Consider the following 18,952-nt stretch of genomic DNA (forward strand, 5'->3'; position numbering starts at 1 on the left):
TCTCCTTTTTTTTTTGCCTTTTCTGGAAATTAGTGAAGGCAGCGCATCAAAGGTGCGCACCTCGCTGCCCACCTTGGTGTGCTCTGAGGTGCACACCCGGGAGCGCTACGAAGTGTGCTCCAAGGTGCGGCGTGCACGTTGTCGGAGCCCGGTTTGCCCCGGGTGCGCACCTCGCCTGCACCTTGGCCGGGGTGGGCACCTTGGCTGGGTTTGCCCAGGGTGCGCTCCGAAGCGGGGTTACTGGAGCGCCCCCTCTTTTTTTGTCAGAGCGTTTGGTGGGGTTTCTCGCATTGGCTCTTCCCAGGCCCGGTTGTTGGGTGCGCTCCCACCCTGGCGCGCGCGAAGTTGGAAGTTGGGTTAATTGCCCGGGCGCGCACCTTCGCCAGGGTGGGCACCTTGGTGCGCACACCTTGGCTGGGCTGCGCACCAGGGCGGGCTCAAGATGGCACCAGCATTCCCTTTTTCTCACTATCTTTCAAAACGGAAATTTTAAAATCTCGTTTTTTTTTTGCCTTTTATGGAAATTAGTGAAGGCATCGCATCAAAGGTGCGCACCTCGCTGCCCACCTTGGTGTGCTCCGAGGTGCCCACCACGGTGCGCAACGCCGGTGCGAACCCGGGAGCGCCCCGATGTGTGCTCCAAGGTGCGGCGTGCACGAAGTCGGACCCCGGTTTGCCCCGGGTGCGCACCTCGCGTGCACCTTGGTGCGCACACCTTGGCTGGGTTGCGCGGCCTGGTGGGCACCATGGTGCGCACCAAGGAGCGCTCCGAAGTGTGCTCCAAGGTGCGGCGTGCACGAAGTCGGAGCCCGGTTTGCCCCGGGTACGCACCTCGCGTGCACCTTCGCCGGGGTGGGCACCTCGGCTGGGTTGCGCGCCCTGGTGCGCACCAAGGAGCGCTCCGAAGTGTGCTCCAAGGTGCGGCGTGCACGAAGTCGGAGCCCGGTTTGCCCCGGGTGCGCACCTTCGCCGCGGTGCGCACCATGGCGTGCACGAAGTCGGAGCCCGGTTTGCCCCGGGTGCGCACCTCGCGTGCACCTTCGGCGGGGTTGCGCGCCCTGGTGGGCACCATGGTGCGCACCAAGGAGCGCTCCGAAGTGTGCTCCAAGGTGCGGCGTGCACGAAGTCGGAGCCCGGTTTGCCCCGGGTGCGCACCTCGCGTGCACCTTCGGCGGGGTTGCGCGCCCTGGTGGGCACCATGGTGCGCACCAAGGAGCGCTCCGAAGTGTGCTCCAAGGTGCGGCGTGCACGAAGTCGGAGCCCGGTTTGCCCCGGGTGCGCACCTCGCGTGCACCTTCGCCGCGGTGGGCACCATGGCGTGCACGAAGTCGGAGCCCGGTTTGCCCCGGGTGCGCACCTCGCGTGCACCTTCGCCGGGGTGGGCACCTCGGCTGGGTTGCGCGCCCTGGTGCGCACCAAGGAGCGCTCCGAAGTGTGCTCCAAGGTGCGGCGTGCACGAAGTCGGAGCCCGGTTTGCCCCGGGTGCGCACCTCGCGTGCACCTTCGCCAGGGTGGGCACCTCGGTGCGCACACCTTCTCAATGTTTTCTTGCCTTTTCTGGAAATTGGTGAAGGCAGCGCATCAAAGGTGCGCACCTCGGTGTGCTCCGAGGTGCGAACCCGAGAGCGCTCCGAGGTGCCCACGAAGTCGAAAGTCGGGTTAATTGCATTGTTTTCCCCGGGTGCGCTCCGAGGTGCGCAACATCGGCGCGCACCAAGGAGGGCTCCGAAGTGTGCTCCAAGGTGCGCACGATGGCGTGCACCTCTGGTGCGCACGATTCGGAGCTCGGTTTGACCGGGGTGCGCACACCTTGGCTGGGTTGCGCACCTTTTGTGCGCTCCAAGGTGCGCACGAAGTCGGAGCTCGGTTTGCCCCGGGTGCGCACCTTCGCCAGGGTGCGCACCTTGATGCGCACGCCTTGGCTGGGCTGCGCACCTTGGTGGGCGCCATGGTGCGCACCTTTCGTGCGCTCCAAGGTGCGCACGAAGTCGGAGCTCGGTTTGCCCCGGGTGCGCACCTTGGTGGGCGCCATGGTGCACTCCGAGGTGCCCAAGATTGGTGCGCACCAAGGAGCGCTCCGAAGTGCGCTCCAAGGTGCGCGCGAAGTCGAAAGTTGGGTTAATTGTCCGGTTTGCCTCGGGTGCGCACCTTGCGTGCACCTTCGCCAGGGTGGGCGCCTTGGTGCGCACACCTTGGCTGGGCTGCGCACACCTTGGCACCCGCGTTTCCTTCATTTTAAATTTTTTTTTTTTACAATCTCTCAAGTGGGAAATTCTATAATCTCAACTTTTTTTGCCTTTTCAGGAAACTTTTGAATGGAGCGCATCATTGGTGCGCTCCGAAGTGTGCTCCAAAGCTCTCTCCAGCTGCGTGCACCTGCCCCGGCCGCGCACCCGGCCCCGCCCAGCTTCGCTCACCTGTCCCGGGCGTCTGGTGCGGAACCTTAGAGTAAGAAACATCACCGTGCACCTTGGCCAACGTGCGCGACTCGACCGAGCGCGCACTGGCCGAGGTGCACACCGATTTCACCTGGGTGCGCGCGCAGCACCTCGGGCGCACCGGGGTGCGCGCACAACGCCCGGGTTGCACCGTGGCCTGTGTGCTCGGGGCGCCTCGGGTGCGCGCTCGGTGTCGCCCCCGCGCGCGCGGTAGTGCGGGCAGCGCACCCCGGCCCGGCCCGGCCCCGACGAGAACGCAAACGGGCAAAAGGTTTATTCAAATAGCATTGCGACGCCCGGCGAAAAACTAAAAAAGGGTGCAACACCGGGACTTCCCGGGAGGTCACCCATCCCAGTACTACTCCGGCCCAAGCGCGCTTAACTGCGGAGTTCTGATGGGATCCGGTGCACTAACGCTGGTATGATCGCACCCGTTATGAGCTTGTCGCAGTGTGTACTTAGCAAACCGCGACCCACGTGCGAATCCACCCCGGCCACCCACCCCCGTCGAGGTGCACACCCTCCCTCGCGAAGTGCGCCCCGTTCGCCAAGTGTGAGCCCTGCCCGGGTGCGCGCACCTTGCTAGGGCGTCGGGTGTGCACCCGGCCCGGCCTACGTGCGTGCACCTGGAGGGGGCGTCGTGTGCGTGCAGTGTCCCGTCTGCAACGCGGTGCCCACACACCACCTCGGGCGCAACGACCTGCGCTCACATGTGGGCCGAGTGCACCTTGGTGCATGTTCGGGGCGCCTCGGGTGCACGCTCGATCTTGCCCCGGTGCACCAAGGCGCTCGGTTTGCCCCGGGTGCGCACTTGGTGCAAGGTGGGCACCCAAAATAGGGATCAAGCACCAAAACACAAGTTTCGGGATGCAAAATGGGACCCAAGGACCACAAATGCGTTCCAAGACCCATGATGGGTCCACGAGAACAAAAATGTGTTCCGAGACTTAATAAACAAATATTGGGTTTTAGGAGAAGAAACATGCTCTGATGCCCAAAACGAGAATCGACCCCGAAAAGGCCACAGGCCAAAAGTGGGATGCGAGACAAAAAAAAATGGGACCCGAGGACCAAAATTGGGTTCCCAGGTCGAAGACAGGGCAACCGGACAAGAAACGACCTCTAAGGCTCGAAATGAGTCCCGACGACTAAAACTTGACAAGAAGCACCCATCAGGCACCCAACTCGACACCCATGGGATGCCGACCCACCCGGGCTTCCACCTAGCACACCTTGGCACCCACCCACCCTCGCACCCAACCTCGCACCCAACTTAGCACCTTTGAACCCACATTGGCACTCACCCTGACCCTGGCACCTTGGAACCCACATTGGCACTCACCTTGACCCTGGCACCCACCTTTGCACTCACCTTGGGACCCACCCTGGCTCCCACCTCGGCACCCACCCAGACACCCACCTTGGTTCCTTGGCACCCACCTTGGATCCTTGGCACCCACCCCGACACCCACCTTGGCACGCAACTTGGCTACTTGCCACCCACCTTGGCTCCTTGACGCCCACCCCGACAACCACCCCGTGACCTACCCTGGCTAGGGTTGGTGCACACCCACCCTGGTGCCCACCTTGGCACCCACCCTATGACCCACCTTGGCACGCACCTTAGTACCCACCCCGTTACCCACCCTAGGACCCACCCCGTGACCCACCTTGGCCAGGGTGGGTGCCTTGGTGCGCACAACTTGCCTGGGCTGCACACCAGGGCGGGCTCAAGATGGCACCCGCGTTCCGTTTTTTTCACTATCTTTCAAAACGGAAATTTTAAAATCTCATTTTTTTCTTTTTTTTGCCTTTTCTGGAAATTAGTGAAGGCAGCGCATCAAAGGTGCGCAATGCTGGTGCGAACCCGGGAGCGCTCCGATGTGTGCTCCAAGGTGCGGCGTGCACGAAGTCCGAGCCCGGTTTGCCCCGGGTGCGCACCTCGCGTGCACCTTCGCCGGGGTGAGCACCTTGGCTGGGTTGCGCGCCCTGGTGCGTACCAAGGAGCGCTCTGAAGTGTGCTCCAAGGTGCGGCGTGCACGAAGTCGGAGCCCGGTTTGCCCCGGGTGTGCACCTCGGGTGCGCACCTCGCGTGCACCTTCGCTGCGGTGGGCACCTTGGCTGGGTTGCGCGCCTTGGTGGGCACCATGCAGTGCACGAAGTCGGAGCCCGGTTTGCCCCGGGCGCGCACCTCCGCCAGGGTGGGCACCTTGGTGCGCACAACTTGCCTGGGCTGCGCATCAGGAAGGGCTCAAGATGGCACCCGCGTTCCGTTTTTTTCACTATCTTTCAGAACGGAAATTTTAAAATATCGTTTTTTTTTGCCTTTTCTGGAAATTAGTGAAGGCAGCGCATCAAAGGTGCGCAACGCTGGTGCGAACCTGGGAGCGCTCCGATGTGTGCTCCAAGGTGCGGCGTGCACGAAGTCGGAGCCCGGTTTGCCTCGGGTGCGCCCTGGTGGGCACCATGGTGCGCACCAAGGAGCGCTCCGAAGTGTGCTCCAAGGTGCGGCCTGCACGAAGTCGGAGCCCGGTTTGCCCCGGGTGTGCACCTCGGGTGGGCACCTTGGTGCGCATGCCTTGCCTGGGCTGCGCACCAGGGCGGGCTCAAGATGGCACCCGCGTTCCTTTTTTTTCACTATCTTTCAAAACGGAAATTTTAAAATCTCATTTTTTTTTGCCTTTTTCTGGAAATTAGTGAAGGCAGCGCATCAAAGGTGCGCACCTCGCTGCCCACCACGGTGCGCAACGCCGGTGGGCACCCGGGAGTGCTTCGAAGTGTGCTCCAAGGTGCTGCGTGCACGTTGTCGGAGCCCGGTTTGCCCCGGGTGCGCACCTCGCGTGCACCTTCGTCGGGGTGGGCACCTTGGCTTGGTTTGCCCCGGCTGCGCTCCGAAGCGGGGTTATTGGAGCGCCGCCTCTTTTTTTGTCGGAGCGTTTGGTGGGGTTTCTCGCATTGGCTCTTCCGAGGCCCGGTTGCCACCCTGGCGCGCACGAAGTCGGAAGTAGGGTTAATTGCCCGGGTGCGCACCTTTGCCAGGGTGGCACCTTACCTGGGCTGCGCACCAGGGCGGGCTCAAGATGGCACGCGCGTTCCATTTTTTTCACTATCTTTCAAAACGGAAATTTTAAAATCTCCTTTTTTTTTTGCCTTTTCTGGAAATTAGTGAAGGCAGCGCATCAAAGGTGCGCACCTCGCTGCCCACCTTGGTGTGCTCTGAGGTGCGCACCCGGGAGCGCTACGAAGTGTGCTCCAAGGTGCGGCGTGCACGTTGTCGGAGCCCGGTTTGCCCCGGGTGCGCACCTCGCCTGCACCTTGGCCGGGGTGGGCACCTTGGCTGGGTTTGCCCAGGGTGCGCTCCGAAGCGGGGTTACTGGAGCGCCCCCTCTTTTTTTGTCAGAGAGTTTGGTGGGGTTTCTCGCATTGGCTCTTCCCAGGCCCGGTTGTTGGGTGCGCTCCCACCCTGGCGCGCGCGAAGTTGGAAGTTGGGTTAATTGCCCGGGCGCGCACCTTCGCCAGGGTGGGCACCTTGGTGCGCAAACCTTGGCTGGGCTGCGCACCAGGGCGGGCTCAAGATGGCACCAGCATTCCCTTTTTCTCACTATCTTTCAAAACGGAAATTTTAAAATCTCGTTTTTTTTTTGCCTTTTATGGAAATTAGTGAAGGCATCGCATCAAAGGTGCGCACCTCGCTGCCCACCTTGGTGTGCTCCGAGGTGCCCACCACGGTGCGCAACGCCGGTGCGAACCCGGGAGCGCCCCGATGTGTGCTCCAAGGTGCGGCGTGCACGAAGTCGGACCCCGGTTTGCCCCGGGTGCGCACCTCGCGTGCACCTTGGTGCGCACACCTTGGCTGGGTTGCGCGGCCTGGTGGGCACCATGGTGCGCACCAAGGAGCGCTCCGAAGTGTGCTCCAAGGTGCGGCGTGCACGAAGTCGGAGCCCGGTTTGCCCCGGGTGCGCACCTTCGCCGCGGTGGGCACCATGGCGTGCACGAAGTCGGAGCCCGGTTTGCCCCGGGTGCGCACCTCGCGTGCACCTTCGCCGGGGTGGGCACCTCGGCTGGGTTGCGCGCCCTGGTGCGCACCAAGGAGCGCTCTGAAGTGTGCTCCAAGGTGCGGCGTGCACGAAGTCGGAGCCCGGTTTGCCCCGGGTGTGCACCTCGCGTGCACCTTCGCTGCGGTGGGCACCTTGGCTGGGTTGCGCGCCTTGGTGGGCACCATGCAGTGCACGAAGTCGGAGCCCGGTTTGCCCCGGGCGCGCACCTCCGCCAGGGTGGGCACCTTGGTGCGCACAACTTGCCTGGGCTGCGCACCAGGAAGGGCTCAAGATGGCACCCGCGTTCCGTTTTTTTCACTATCTTTCAGAACGGAAATTTTAAAATATCGTTTTTTTTTGCCTTTTCTGGAAATTAGTGAAGGCAGCGCATCAAAGGTGCGCAACGCTGGTGCGAACCTGGGAGCGCTCCGATGTGTGCTCCAAGGTGCGGCGTGCACGAAGTCGGACCCCGGTTTGCCCCGGGTGCGCACCTCGCGTGCACCTTGGTGCGCACACCTTGGCTGGGTTGCGCGCCCTGGTGGGCACCATGGTGCGCACCAAGGAGCGCTCCGAAGTGTGCTCCAAGGTGCGGCGTGCACGAAGTCGGAGCCCGGTTTGCCCCGGGTGCGCACCTCGCGTGCACCTTCGCCGCGGTGGGCACCATGGCGTGCACGAAGTCGGAGCCCGGTTTGCCCCGGGTGCGCACCTCGCGTGCACCTTCGCCGGGGTGGGCACCTTAGTGTGCAGACCTTGGCTGGGTTGCGCGCCCTGGTGGGCACCATGGTGCGCACCAAGGAGCGCTCCGAAGTGTGCTCCAAGGTGCGGCCTGCACGAAGTCGGAGCCCGGTTTGCCCCGGGTGTGCACCTCGGGTGGGCACCTTGGTGCGCATGCCTTGCCTGGGCTGCGCACCAGGGCGGGCTCAAGATGGCACCCGCGTTCCTTTTTTTTCACTATCTTTCAAAACGGAAATTTTAAAATCTCATTTTTTTTTGCCTTTTTCTGGAAATTAGTGAAGGCAGCGCATCAAAGGTGCGCACCTCGCTGCCCACCACGGTGCGCAACGCCGGTGGGCACCCGGGAGTGCTTCGAAGTGTGCTCCAAGGTGCTGCGTGCACGTTGTCGGAGCCCGGTTTGCCCCGGGTGCGCACCTCGCGTGCACCTTCGTCGGGGTGGGCACCTTGGCTGGGTTTGCCCCGGCTGCGCTCCGAAGCGGGGTTATTGGAGCGCCGCCTCTTTTTTTGTCGGAGCGTTTGGTGGGGTTTCTCGCATTGGCTCTTCCGAGGCCCGGTTGCCACCCTGGCGCGCACGAAGTCGGAAGTAGGGTTAATTGCCCGGGTGCGCACCTTTGCCAGGGTGGGCACCTTACCTGGGCTGCGCACCAGGGCGGGCTCAAGATGGCACGCGCGTTCCGTTTTTTTCACTATCTTTCAAAACGGAAATTTTAAAATCTCCTTTTTTTTTTGCCTTTTCTGGAAATTAGTGAAGGCAGCGCATCAAAGGTGCGCACCTCGCTGCCCACCTTGGTGTGCTCTGAGGTGCGCACCCGGGAGCGCTACGAAGTGTGCTCCAAGGTGCGGCGTGCACGTTGTCGGAGCCCGGTTTGCCCCGGGTGCGCACCTCGCCTGCACCTTGGCCGGGGTGGGCACCTTGGCTGGGTTTGCCCAGGGTGCGCTCCGAAGCGGGGTTACTGGAGCGCCCCCTCTTTTTTTGTCAGAGCGTTTGGTGGGGTTTCTCGCATTGGCTCTTCCCAGGCCCGGTTGTTGGGTGCGCTCCCACCCTGGCGCGCGCGAAGTTGGAAGTTGGGTTAATTGCCCGGGCGCGCACCTTCGCCAGGGTGGGCACCTTGGTGCGCACACCTTGGCTGGGCTGCGCACCAGGGCGGGCTCAAGATGGCACCAGCATTCCCTTTTTCTCACTATCTTTCAAAACGGAAATTTTAAAATCTCGTTTTTTTTTTGCCTTTTATGGAAATTAGTGAAGGCATCGCATCAAAGGTGCGCACCTCGCTGCCCACCTTGGTGTGCTCCGAGGTGCCCACCACGGTGCGCAACGCCGGTGCGAACCCGGGAGCGCCCCGATGTGTGCTCCAAGGTGCGGCGTGCACGAAGTCGGACCCCGGTTTGCCCCGGGTGCGCACCTCGCGTGCACCTTGGTGCGCACACCTTGGCTGGGTTGCGCGGCCTGGTGGGCACCATGGTGCGCACCAAGGAGCGCTCCGAAGTGTGCTCCAAGGTGCGGCGTGCACGAAGTCGGAGCCCGGTTTGCCCCGGGTACGCACCTCGCGTGCACCTTCGCCGGGGTGGGCACCTCGGCTGGGTTGCGCGCCCTGGTGCGCACCAAGGAGCGCTCCGAAGTGTGCTCCAAGGTGCGGCGTGCACGAAGTCGGAGCCCGGTTTGCCCCGGGTGCGCACCTTCGCCGCGGTGCGCACCATGGCGTGCACGAAGTCGGAGCCCGGTTTGCCCCGGGTGCGCACCTCGCGTGCACCTTCGGCGGGGTTGCGCGCCCTGGTGGGCACCATGGTGCGCACCAAGGAGCGCTCCGAAGTGTGCTCCAAGGTGCGGCGTGCACGAAGTCGGAGCCCGGTTTGCCCCGGGTGCGCACCTCGCGTGCACCTTCGGCGGGGTTGCGCGCCCTGGTGGGCACCATGGTGCGCACCAAGGAGCGCTCCGAAGTGTGCTCCAAGGTGCGGCGTGCACGAAGTCGGAGCCCGGTTTGCCCCGGGTGCGCACCTCGCGTGCACCTTCGCCGCGGTGGGCACCATGGCGTGCACGAAGTCGGAGCCCGGTTTGCCCCGGGTGCGCACCTCGCGTGCACCTTCGCCGGGGTGGGCACCTCGGCTGGGTTGCGCGCCCTGGTGCGCACCAAGGAGCGCTCCGAAGTGTGCTCCAAGGTGCGGCGTGCACGAAGTCGGAGCCCGGTTTGCCCCGGGTGCGCACCTCGCGTGCACCTTCGCCAGGGTGGGCACCTCGGTGCGCACACCTTCTCAATGTTTTCTTGCCTTTTCTGGAAATTGGTGAAGGCAGCGCATCAAAGGTGCGCACCTCGGTGTGCTCCGAGGTGCGAACCCGAGAGCGCTCCGAGGTGCCCACGAAGTCGAAAGTCGGGTTAATTGCATTGTTTTCCCCGGGTGCGCTCCGAGGTGCGCAACATCGGCGCGCACCAAGGAGGGCTCCGAAGTGTGCTCCAAGGTGCGCACGATGGCGTGCACCTCTGGTGCGCACGATTCGGAGCTCGGTTTGACCGGGGTGCGCACACCTTGGCTGGGTTGCGCACCTTTTGTGCGCTCCAAGGTGCGCACGAAGTCGGAGCTCGGTTTGCCCCGGGTGCGCACCTTCGCCAGGGTGCGCACCTTGATGCGCACGCCTTGGCTGGGCTGCGCACCTTGGTGGGCGCCATGGTGCGCACCTTTCGTGCGCTCCAAGGTGCGCACGAAGTCGGAGCTCGGTTTGCCCCGGGTGCGCACCTTGGTGGGCGCCATGGTGCACTCCGAGGTGCCCAAGATTGGTGCGCACCAAGGAGCGCTCCGAAGTGCGCTCCAAGGTGCGCGCGAAGTCGAAAGTTGGGTTAATTGTCCGGTTTGCCTCGGGTGCGCACCTTGCGTGCACCTTCGCCAGGGTGGGCGCCTTGGTGCGCACACCTTGGCTGGGCTGCGCACACCTTGGCACCCGCGTTTCCTTCATTTTAAATTTTTTTTTTTTACAATCTCTCAAGTGGGAAATTCTATAATCTCAACTTTTTTTGCCTTTTCAGGAAACTTTTGAATGGAGCGCATCATTGGTGCGCTCCGAAGTGTGCTCCAAAGCTCTCTCCAGCTGCGTGCACCTGCCCCGGCCGCGCACCCGGCCCCGCCCAGCTTCGCTCACCTGTCCCGGGCGTCTGGTGCGGAACCTTAGAGTAAGAAACATCACCGTGCACCTTGGCCAACGTGCGCGACTCGACCGAGCGCGCACTGGCCGAGGTGCACACCGATTTCACCTGGGTGCGCGCGCAGCACCTCGGGCGCACCGGGGTGCGCGCACAACGCCCGGGTTGCACCGTGGCCTGTGTGCTCGGGGCGCCTCGGGTGCGCGCTCGGTGTCGCCCCCGCGCGCGCGGTAGTGCGGGCAGCGCACCCCGGCCCGGCCCGGCCCCGACGAGAACGCAAACGGGCAAAAGGTTTATTCAAATAGCATTGCGACGCCCGGCGAAAAACTAAAAAAGGGTGCAACACCGGGACTTCCCGGGAGGTCACCCATCCCAGTACTACTCCGGCCCAAGCGCGCTTAACTGCGGAGTTCTGATGGGATCCGGTGCACTAACGCTGGTATGATCGCACCCGTTATGAGCTTGTCGCAGTGTGTACTTAGCAAACCGCGACCCACGTGCGAATCCACCCCGGCCACCCACCCCCGTCGAGGTGCACACCCTCCCTCGCGAAGTGCGCCCCGTTCGCCAAGTGTGAGCCCTGCCCGGGTGCGCGCACCTTGCTAGGGCGTCGGGTGTGCACCCGGCCCGGCCTACGTGCGTGCACCTGGAGGGGGCGTCGTGTGCGTGCAGTGTCCCGTCTGCAACGCGGTGCCCACACACCACCTCGGGCGCAACGACCTGCGCTCACATGTGGGCCGAGTGCACCTTGGTGCATGTTCGGGGCGCCTCGGGTGCACGCTCGATCTTGCCCCGGTGCACCAAGGCGCTCGGTTTGCCCCGGGTGCGCACTTGGTGCAAGGTGGGCACCCAAAATAGGGATCAAGCACCAAAACACAAGTTTCGGGATGCAAAATGGGACCCAAGGACCACAAATGCGTTCCAAGACCCATGATGGGTCCACGAGAACAAAAATGTGTTCCGAGACTTAATAAACAAATATTGGGTTTTAGGAGAAGAAACATGCTCTGATGCCCAAAACGAGAATCGACCCCGAAAAGGCCACAGGCCAAAAGTGGGATGCGAGACAAAAAAAAATGGGACCCGAGGACCAAAATTGGGTTCCCAGGTCGAAGACAGGGCAACCGGACAAGAAACGACCTCTAAGGCTCGAAATGAGTCCCGACGACTAAAACTTGACAAGAAGCACCCATCAGGCACCCAACTCGACACCCATGGGATGCCGACCCACCCGGGCTTCCACCTAGCACACCTTGGCACCCACCCACCCTCGCACCCAACCTCGCACCCAACTTAGCACCTTTGAACCCACATTGGCACTCACCCTGACCCTGGCACCTTGGAACCCACATTGGCACTCACCTTGACCCTGGCACCCACCTTTGCACTCACCTTGGGACCCACCCTGGCTCCCACCTCGGCACCCACCCAGACACCCACCTTGGTTCCTTGGCACCCACCTTGGATCCTTGGCACCCACCCCGACACCCACCTTGGCACGCAACTTGGCTACTTGCCACCCACCTTGGCTCCTTGACGCCCACCCCGACAACCACCCCGTGACCTACCCTGGCTAGGGTTGGTGCACACCCACCCTGGTGCCCACCTTGGCACCCACCCTATGACCCACCTTGGCACGCACCTTAGTACCCACCCCGTTACCCACCCTAGGACCCACCCCGTGACCCACCTTGGCCAGGGTGGGTGCCTTGGTGCGCACAACTTGCCTGGGCTGCACACCAGGGCGGGCTCAAGATGGCACCCGCGTTCCGTTTTTTTCACTATCTTTCAAAACGGAAATTTTAAAATCTCATTTTTTTCTTTTTTTTGCCTTTTCTGGAAATTAGTGAAGGCAGCGCATCAAAGGTGCGCAATGCTGGTGCGAACCCGGGAGCGCTCCGATGTGTGCTCCAAGGTGCGGCGTGCACGAAGTCCGAGCCCGGTTTGCCCCGGGTGCGCACCTCGCGTGCACCTTCGCCGGGGTGAGCACCTTGGCTGGGTTGCGCGCCCTGGTGCGTACCAAGGAGCGCTCTGAAGTGTGCTCCAAGGTGCGGCGTGCACGAAGTCGGAGCCCGGTTTGCCCCGGGTGTGCACCTCGGGTGCGCACCTCGCGTGCACCTTCGCTGCGGTGGGCACCTTGGCTGGGTTGCGCGCCTTGGTGGGCACCATGCAGTGCACGAAGTCGGAGCCCGGTTTGCCCCGGGCGCGCACCTCCGCCAGGGTGGGCACCTTGGTGCGCACAACTTGCCTGGGCTGCGCATCAGGAAGGGCTCAAGATGGCACCCGCGTTCCGTTTTTTTCACTATCTTTCAGAACGGAAATTTTAAAATATCGTTTTTTTTTGCCTTTTCTGGAAATTAGTGAAGGCAGCGCATCAAAGGTGCGCAACGCTGGTGCGAACCTGGGAGCGCTCCGATGTGTGCTCCAAGGTGCGGCGTGCACGAAGTCGGAGCCCGGTTTGCCTCGGGTGCGCCCTGGTGGGCACCATGGTGCGCACCAAGGAGCGCTCCGAAGTGTGCTCCAAGGTGCGGCCTGCACGAAGTCGGAGCCCGGTTTGCCCCGGGTGTGCACCTCGGGTGGGCACCTTGGTGCGCATGCCTTGCCTGGGCTGCGCACCAGGGCGGGCTCAAGATGGCACCCGCGTTCCTTTTTTTTCACTATCTTTCAAAACGGAAATTTTAAAATCTCATTTTTTTTTGCCTTTTTCTGGAAATTAGTGAAGGCAGCGCATCAAAGGTGCGCACCTCGCTGCCCACCACGGTGCGCAACGCCGGTGGGCACCCGGGAGTGCTTCGAAGTGTGCTCCAAGGTGCTGCGTGCACGTTGTCGGAGCCCGGTTTGCCCCGGGTGCGCACCTCGCGTGCACCTTCGTCGGGGTGGGCACCTTGGCTTGGTTTGCCCCGGCTGCGCTCCGAAGCGGGGTTATTGGAGCGCCGCCTCTTTTTTTGTCGGAGCGTTTGGTGGGGTTTCTCGCATTGGCTCTTCCGAGGCCCGGTTGCCACCCTGGCGCGCACGAAGTCGGAAGTAGGGTTAATTGCCCGGGTGCGCACCTTTGCCAGGGTGGCACCTTACCTGGGCTGCGCACCAGGGCGGGCTCAAGATGGCACGCGCGTTCCGTTTTTTTCACTATCTTTCAAAACGGAAATTTTAAAATCTCCTTTTTTTTTTGCCTTTTCTGGAAATTAGTGAAGGCAGCGCATCAAAGGTGCGCACCTCGCTGCCCACCTTGGTGTGCTCTGAGGTGCGCACCCGGGAGCGCTACGAAGTGTGCTCCAAGGTGCGGCGTGCACGTTGTCGGAGCCCGGTTTGCCCCGGGTGCGCACCTCGCCTGCACCTTGGCCGGGGTGGGCACCTTGGCTGGGTTTGCCCAGGGTGCGCTCCGAAGCGGGGTTACTGGAGCGCCCCCTCTTTTTTTGTCAGAGAGTTTGGTGGGGTTTCTCGCATTGGCTCTTCCCAGGCCCGGTTGTTGGGTGCGCTCCCACCCTGGCGCGCGCGAAGTTGGAAGTTGGGTTAATTGCCCGGGCGCGCACCTTCGCCAGGGTGGGCACCTTGGTGCGCAAACCTTGGCTGGGCTGCGCACCAGGGCGGGCTCAAGATGGCACCAGCATTCCCTTTTTCTCACTATCTTTCAAAACGGAAATTTTAAAATCTCGTTTTTTTTTTGCCTTTTATGGAAATTAGTGAAGGCATCGCATCAAAGGTGCGCACCTCGCTGCCCACCTTGGTGTGCTCCGAGGTGCCCACCACGGTGCGCAACGCCGGTGCGAACCCGGGAGCGCCCCGATGTGTGCTCCAAGGTGCGGCGTGCACGAAGTCGGACCCCGGTTTGCCCCGGGTGCGCACCTCGCGTGCACCTTGGTGCGCACACCTTGGCTGGGTTGCGCGGCCTGGTGGGCACCATGGTGCGCACCAAGGAGCGCTCCGAAGTGTGCTCCAAGGTGCGGCGTGCACGAAGTCGGAGCCCGGTTTGCCCCGGGTGCGCACCTTCGCCGCGGTGGGCACCATGGCGTGCACGAAGTCGGAGCCCGGTTTGCCCCGGGTGCGCACCTCGCGTGCACCTTCGCCGGGGTGGGCACCTCGGCTGGGTTGCGCGCCCTGGTGCGCACCAAGGAGCGCTCTGAAGTGTGCTCCAAGGTGCGGCGTGCACGAAGTCGGAGCCCGGTTTGCCCCGGGTGTGCACCTCGCGTGCACCTTCGCTGCGGTGGGCACCTTGGCTGGGTTGCGCGCCTTGGTGGGCACCATGCAGTGCACGAAGTCGGAGCCCGGTTTGCCCCGGGCGCGCACCTCCGCCAGGGTGGGCACCTTGGTGCGCACAACTTGCCTGGGCTGCGCACCAGGAAGGGCTCAAGATGGCACCCGCGTTCCGTTTTTTTCACTATCTTTCAGAACGGAAATTTTAAAATATCGTTTTTTTTTGCCTTTTCTGGAAATTAGTGAAGGCAGCGCATCAAAGGTGCGCAACGCTGGTGCGAACCTGGGAGCGCTCCGATGTGTGCTCCAAGGTGCGGCGTGCACGAAGTCGGACCCCGGTTTGCCCCGGGTGCGCACCTCGCGTGCACCTTGGTGCGCACACCTTGGCTGGGTTGCGCGCCCTGGTGGGCACCATGGTGCGCACCAAGGAGCGCTCCGAAGTGTGCTCCAAGGTGCGGCGTGCACGAAGTCGGAGCCCGGTTTGCCCCGGGTGCGCACCTCGCGTGCACCTTCGCCGCGGTGGGCACCATGGCGTGCACGAAGTCGGAGCCCGGTTTGCCCCGGGTGCGCACCTCGCGTGCACCTTCGCCGGGGTGGGCACCTTAGTGTGCAGACCTTGGCTGGGTTGCGCGCCCTGGTGGGCACCATGGTGCGCACCAAGGAGCGCTCCGAAGTGTGCTCCAAGGTGCGGCCTGCACGAAGTCGGAGCCCGGTTTGCCCCGGGTGTGCACCTCGGGTGGGCACCTTGGTGCGCATGCCTTGCCTGGGCTGCGCACCAGGGCGGGCTCAAGATGGCACCCGCGTTCCTTTTTTTTCACTATCTTTCAAAACGGAAATTTTAAAATCTCATTTTTTTTTGCCTTTTTCTGGAAATTAGTGAAGGCAGCGCATCAAAGGTGCGCACCTCGCTGCCCACCACGGTGCGCAACGCCGGTGGGCACCCGGGAGTGCTTCGAAGTGTGCTCCAAGGTGCTGCGTGCACGTTGTCGGAGCCCGGTTTGCCCCGGGTGCGCACCTCGCGTGCACCTTCGTCGGGGTGGGCACCTTGGCTGGGTTTGCCCCGGCTGCGCTCCGAAGCGGGGTTATTGGAGCGCCGCCTCTTTTTTTGTCGGAGCGTTTGGTGGGGTTTCTCGCATTGGCTCTTCCGAGGCCCGGTTGCCACCCTGGCGCGCACGAAGTCGGAAGTAGGGTTAATTGCCCGGGTGCGCACCTTTGCCAGGGTGGGCACCTTACCTGGGCTGCGCACCAGGGCGGGCTCAAGATGGCACGCGCGTTCCGTTTTTTTCACTATCTTTCAAAACGGAAATTTTAAAATCTCCTTTTTTTTTTGCCTTTTCTGGAAATTAGTGAAGGCAGCGCATCAAAGGTGCGCACCTCGCTGCCCACCTTGGTGTGCTCTGAGGTGCGCACCCGGGAGCGCTACGAAGTGTGCTCCAAGGTGCGGCGTGCACGTTGTCGGAGCCCGGTTTGCCCCGGGTGCGCACCTCGCCTGCACCTTGGCCGGGGTGGGCACCTTGGCTGGGTTTGCCCAGGGTGCGCTCCGAAGCGGGGTTACTGGAGCGCCCCCTCTTTTTTTGTCAGAGCGTTTGGTGGGGTTTCTCGCATTGGCTCTTCCCAGGCCCGGTTGTTGGGTGCGCTCCCACCCTGGCGCGCGCGAAGTTGGAAGTTGGGTTAATTGCCCGGGCGCGCACCTTCGCCAGGGTGGGCACCTTGGTGCGCACACCTTGGCTGGGCTGCGCACCAGGGCGGGCTCAAGATGGCACCAGCATTCCCTTTTTCTCACTATCTTTCAAAACGGAAATTTTAAAATCTCGTTTTTTTTTTGCCTTTTATGGAAATTAGTGAAGGCATCGCATCAAAGGTGCGCACCTCGCTGCCCACCTTGGTGTGCTCCGAGGTGCCCACCACGGTGCGCAACGCCGGTGCGAACCCGGGAGCGCCCCGATGTGTGCTCCAAGGTGCGGCGTGCACGAAGTCGGACCCCGGTTTGCCCCGGGTGCGCACCTCGCGTGCACCTTGGTGCGCACACCTTGGCTGGGTTGCGCGGCCTGGTGGGCACCATGGTGCGCACCAAGGAGCGCTCCGAAGTGTGCTCCAAGGTGCGGCGTGCACGAAGTCGGAGCCCGGTTTGCCCCGGGTACGCACCTCGCGTGCACCTTCGCCGGGGTGGGCACCTCGGCTGGGTTGCGCGCCCTGGTGCGCACCAAGGAGCGCTCCGAAGTGTGCTCCAAGGTGCGGCGTGCACGAAGTCGGAGCCCGGTTTGCCCCGGGTGCGCACCTTCGCCGCGGTGCGCACCATGGCGTGCACGAAGTCGGAGCCCGGTTTGCCCCGGGTGCGCACCTCGCGTGCACCTTCGGCGGGGTTGCGCGCCCTGGTGGGCACCATGGTGCGCACCAAGGAGCGCTCCGAAGTGTGCTCCAAGGTGCGGCGTGCACGAAGTCGGAGCCCGGTTTGCCCCGGGTGCGCACCTCGCGTGCACCTTCGGCGGGGTTGCGCGCCCTGGTGGGCACCATGGTGCGCACCAAGGAGCGCTCCGAAGTGTGCTCCAAGGTGCGGCGTGCACGAAGTCGGAGCCCGGTTTGCCCCGGGTGCGCACCTCGCGTGCACCTTCGCCGCGGTGGGCACCATGGCGTGCACGAAGTCGGAGCCCGGTTTGCCCCGGGTGCGCACCTCGCGTGCACCTTCGCCGGGGTGGGCACCTCGGCTGGGTTGCGCGCCCTGGTGCGCACCAAGGAGCGCTCCGAAGTGTGCTCCAAGGTGCGGCGTGCACGAAGTCGGAGCCCGGTTTGCCCCGGGTGCGCACCTCGCGTGCACCTTCGCCAGGGTGGGCACCTCGGTGCGCACACCTTCTCAATGTTTTCTTGCCTTTTCTGGAAATTGGTGAAGGCAGCGCATCAAAGGTGCGCACCTCGGTGTGCTCCGAGGTGCGAACCCGAGAGCGCTCCGAGGTGCCCACGAAGTCGAAAGTCGGGTTAATTGCATTGTTTTCCCCGGGTGCGCTCCGAGGTGCGCAACATCGGCGCGCACCAAGGAGGGCTCCGAAGTGTGCTCCAAGGTGCGCACGATGGCGTGCACCTCTGGTGCGCACGATTCGGAGCTCGGTTTGACCGGGGTGCGCACACCTTGGCTGGGTTGCGCACCTTTTGTGCGCTCCAAGGTGCGCACGAAGTCGGAGCTCGGTTTGCCCCGGGTGCGCACCTTCGCCAGGGTGCGCACCTTGATGCGCACGCCTTGGCTGGGCTGCGCACCTTGGTGGGCGCCATGGTGCGCACCTTTCGTGCGCTCCAAGGTGCGCACGAAGTCGGAGCTCGGTTTGCCCCGGGTGCGCACCTTGGTGGGCGCCATGGTGCACTCCGAGGTGCCCAAGATTGGTGCGCACCAAGGAGCGCTCCGAAGTGCGCTCCAAGGTGCGCGCGAAGTCGAAAGTTGGGTTAATTGTCCGGTTTGCCTCGGGTGCGCACCTTGCGTGCACCTTCGCCAGGGTGGGCGCCTTGGTGCGCACACCTTGGCTGGGCTGCGCACACCTTGGCACCCGCGTTTCCTTCATTTTAAATTTTTTTTTTTTACAATCTCTCAAGTGGGAAATTCTATAATCTCAACTTTTTTTGCCTTTTCAGGAAACTTTTGAATGGAGCGCATCATTGGTGCGCTCCGAAGTGTGCTCCAAAGCTCTCTCCAGCTGCGTGCACCTGCCCCGGCCGCGCACCCGGCCCCGCCCAGCTTCGCTCACCTGTCCCGGGCGTCTGGTGCGGAACCTTAGAGTAAGAAACATCACCGTGCACCTTGGCCAACGTGCGCGACTCGACCGAGCGCGCACTGGCCGAGGTGCACACCGATTTCACCTGGGTGCGCGCGCAGCACCTCGGGCGCACCGGGGTGCGCGCACAACGCCCGGGTTGCACCGTGGCCTGTGTGCTCGGGGCGCCTCGGGTGGTGTCGCCCCCGCGCGCGCGGTAGTGCGGGCAGCGCACCCCGGCCCGGCCCGGCCCCGACGAGAACGCAAACGGGCAAAAGGTTTATTCAAAATAGCATTGCGACGCCCGGCGAAAAACTAAAAAAGGGTGCAACACCGGGACTTCCCGGGAGGTCACCCATCCCAGTACTACTCCGGCCCAAGCGCGCTTAACTGCGGAGTTCTGATGGGATCCGGTGCACTAACGCTGGTATGATCGCACCCGTTATGAGCTTGTCGCAGTGTGTACTTAGCAAACCGCGACCCACGTGCGAATCCACCCCGGCCACCCACCCCCGTCGAGGTGCACACCCTCCCTCGCGAAGTGCGCCCCGTTCGCCAAGTGTGAGCCCTGCCCGGGTGCGCGCACCTTGCTAGGGCGTCGGGTGTGCACCCGGCCCGGCCTACGTGCGTGCACCTGGAGGGGGGCGTCGTGTGCGTGCAGTGTCCCGTCTGCAACGCGGGTG

At 63.2% G+C, this 18,952-nt stretch overlaps 3 non-coding genes across 3 annotated transcripts; all 3 read right to left on the reverse strand.

Moving 5' to 3' along the window:
- Positions 1 to 2,752: 2,752 nt before the first annotated feature.
- LOC131865648 (5S ribosomal RNA) lies at positions 2,753 to 2,871 on the reverse strand. The gene has a single exon (XR_009364367.1). It is a non-coding gene; the product is annotated as a 5S ribosomal RNA (ribosomal RNA).
- Positions 2,872 to 10,675: 7,804 nt separating this feature from the next.
- LOC131865599 (5S ribosomal RNA) lies at positions 10,676 to 10,794 on the reverse strand. The gene has a single exon (XR_009364318.1). It is a non-coding gene; the product is annotated as a 5S ribosomal RNA (ribosomal RNA).
- Positions 10,795 to 18,591: 7,797 nt separating this feature from the next.
- On the reverse strand, positions 18,592 to 18,710 carry LOC131865606 (5S ribosomal RNA). The gene has a single exon (XR_009364325.1). It is a non-coding gene; the product is annotated as a 5S ribosomal RNA (ribosomal RNA).
- Positions 18,711 to 18,952: the final 242 nt, after the last annotated feature.

This window comes from Cryptomeria japonica, unplaced genomic scaffold, assembly GCF_030272615.1.
Source record: "Cryptomeria japonica unplaced genomic scaffold, Sugi_1.0 HiC_scaffold_115, whole genome shotgun sequence".
Lineage (NCBI taxonomy): Eukaryota > Viridiplantae > Streptophyta > Pinopsida > Cupressales > Cupressaceae > Cryptomeria > Cryptomeria japonica.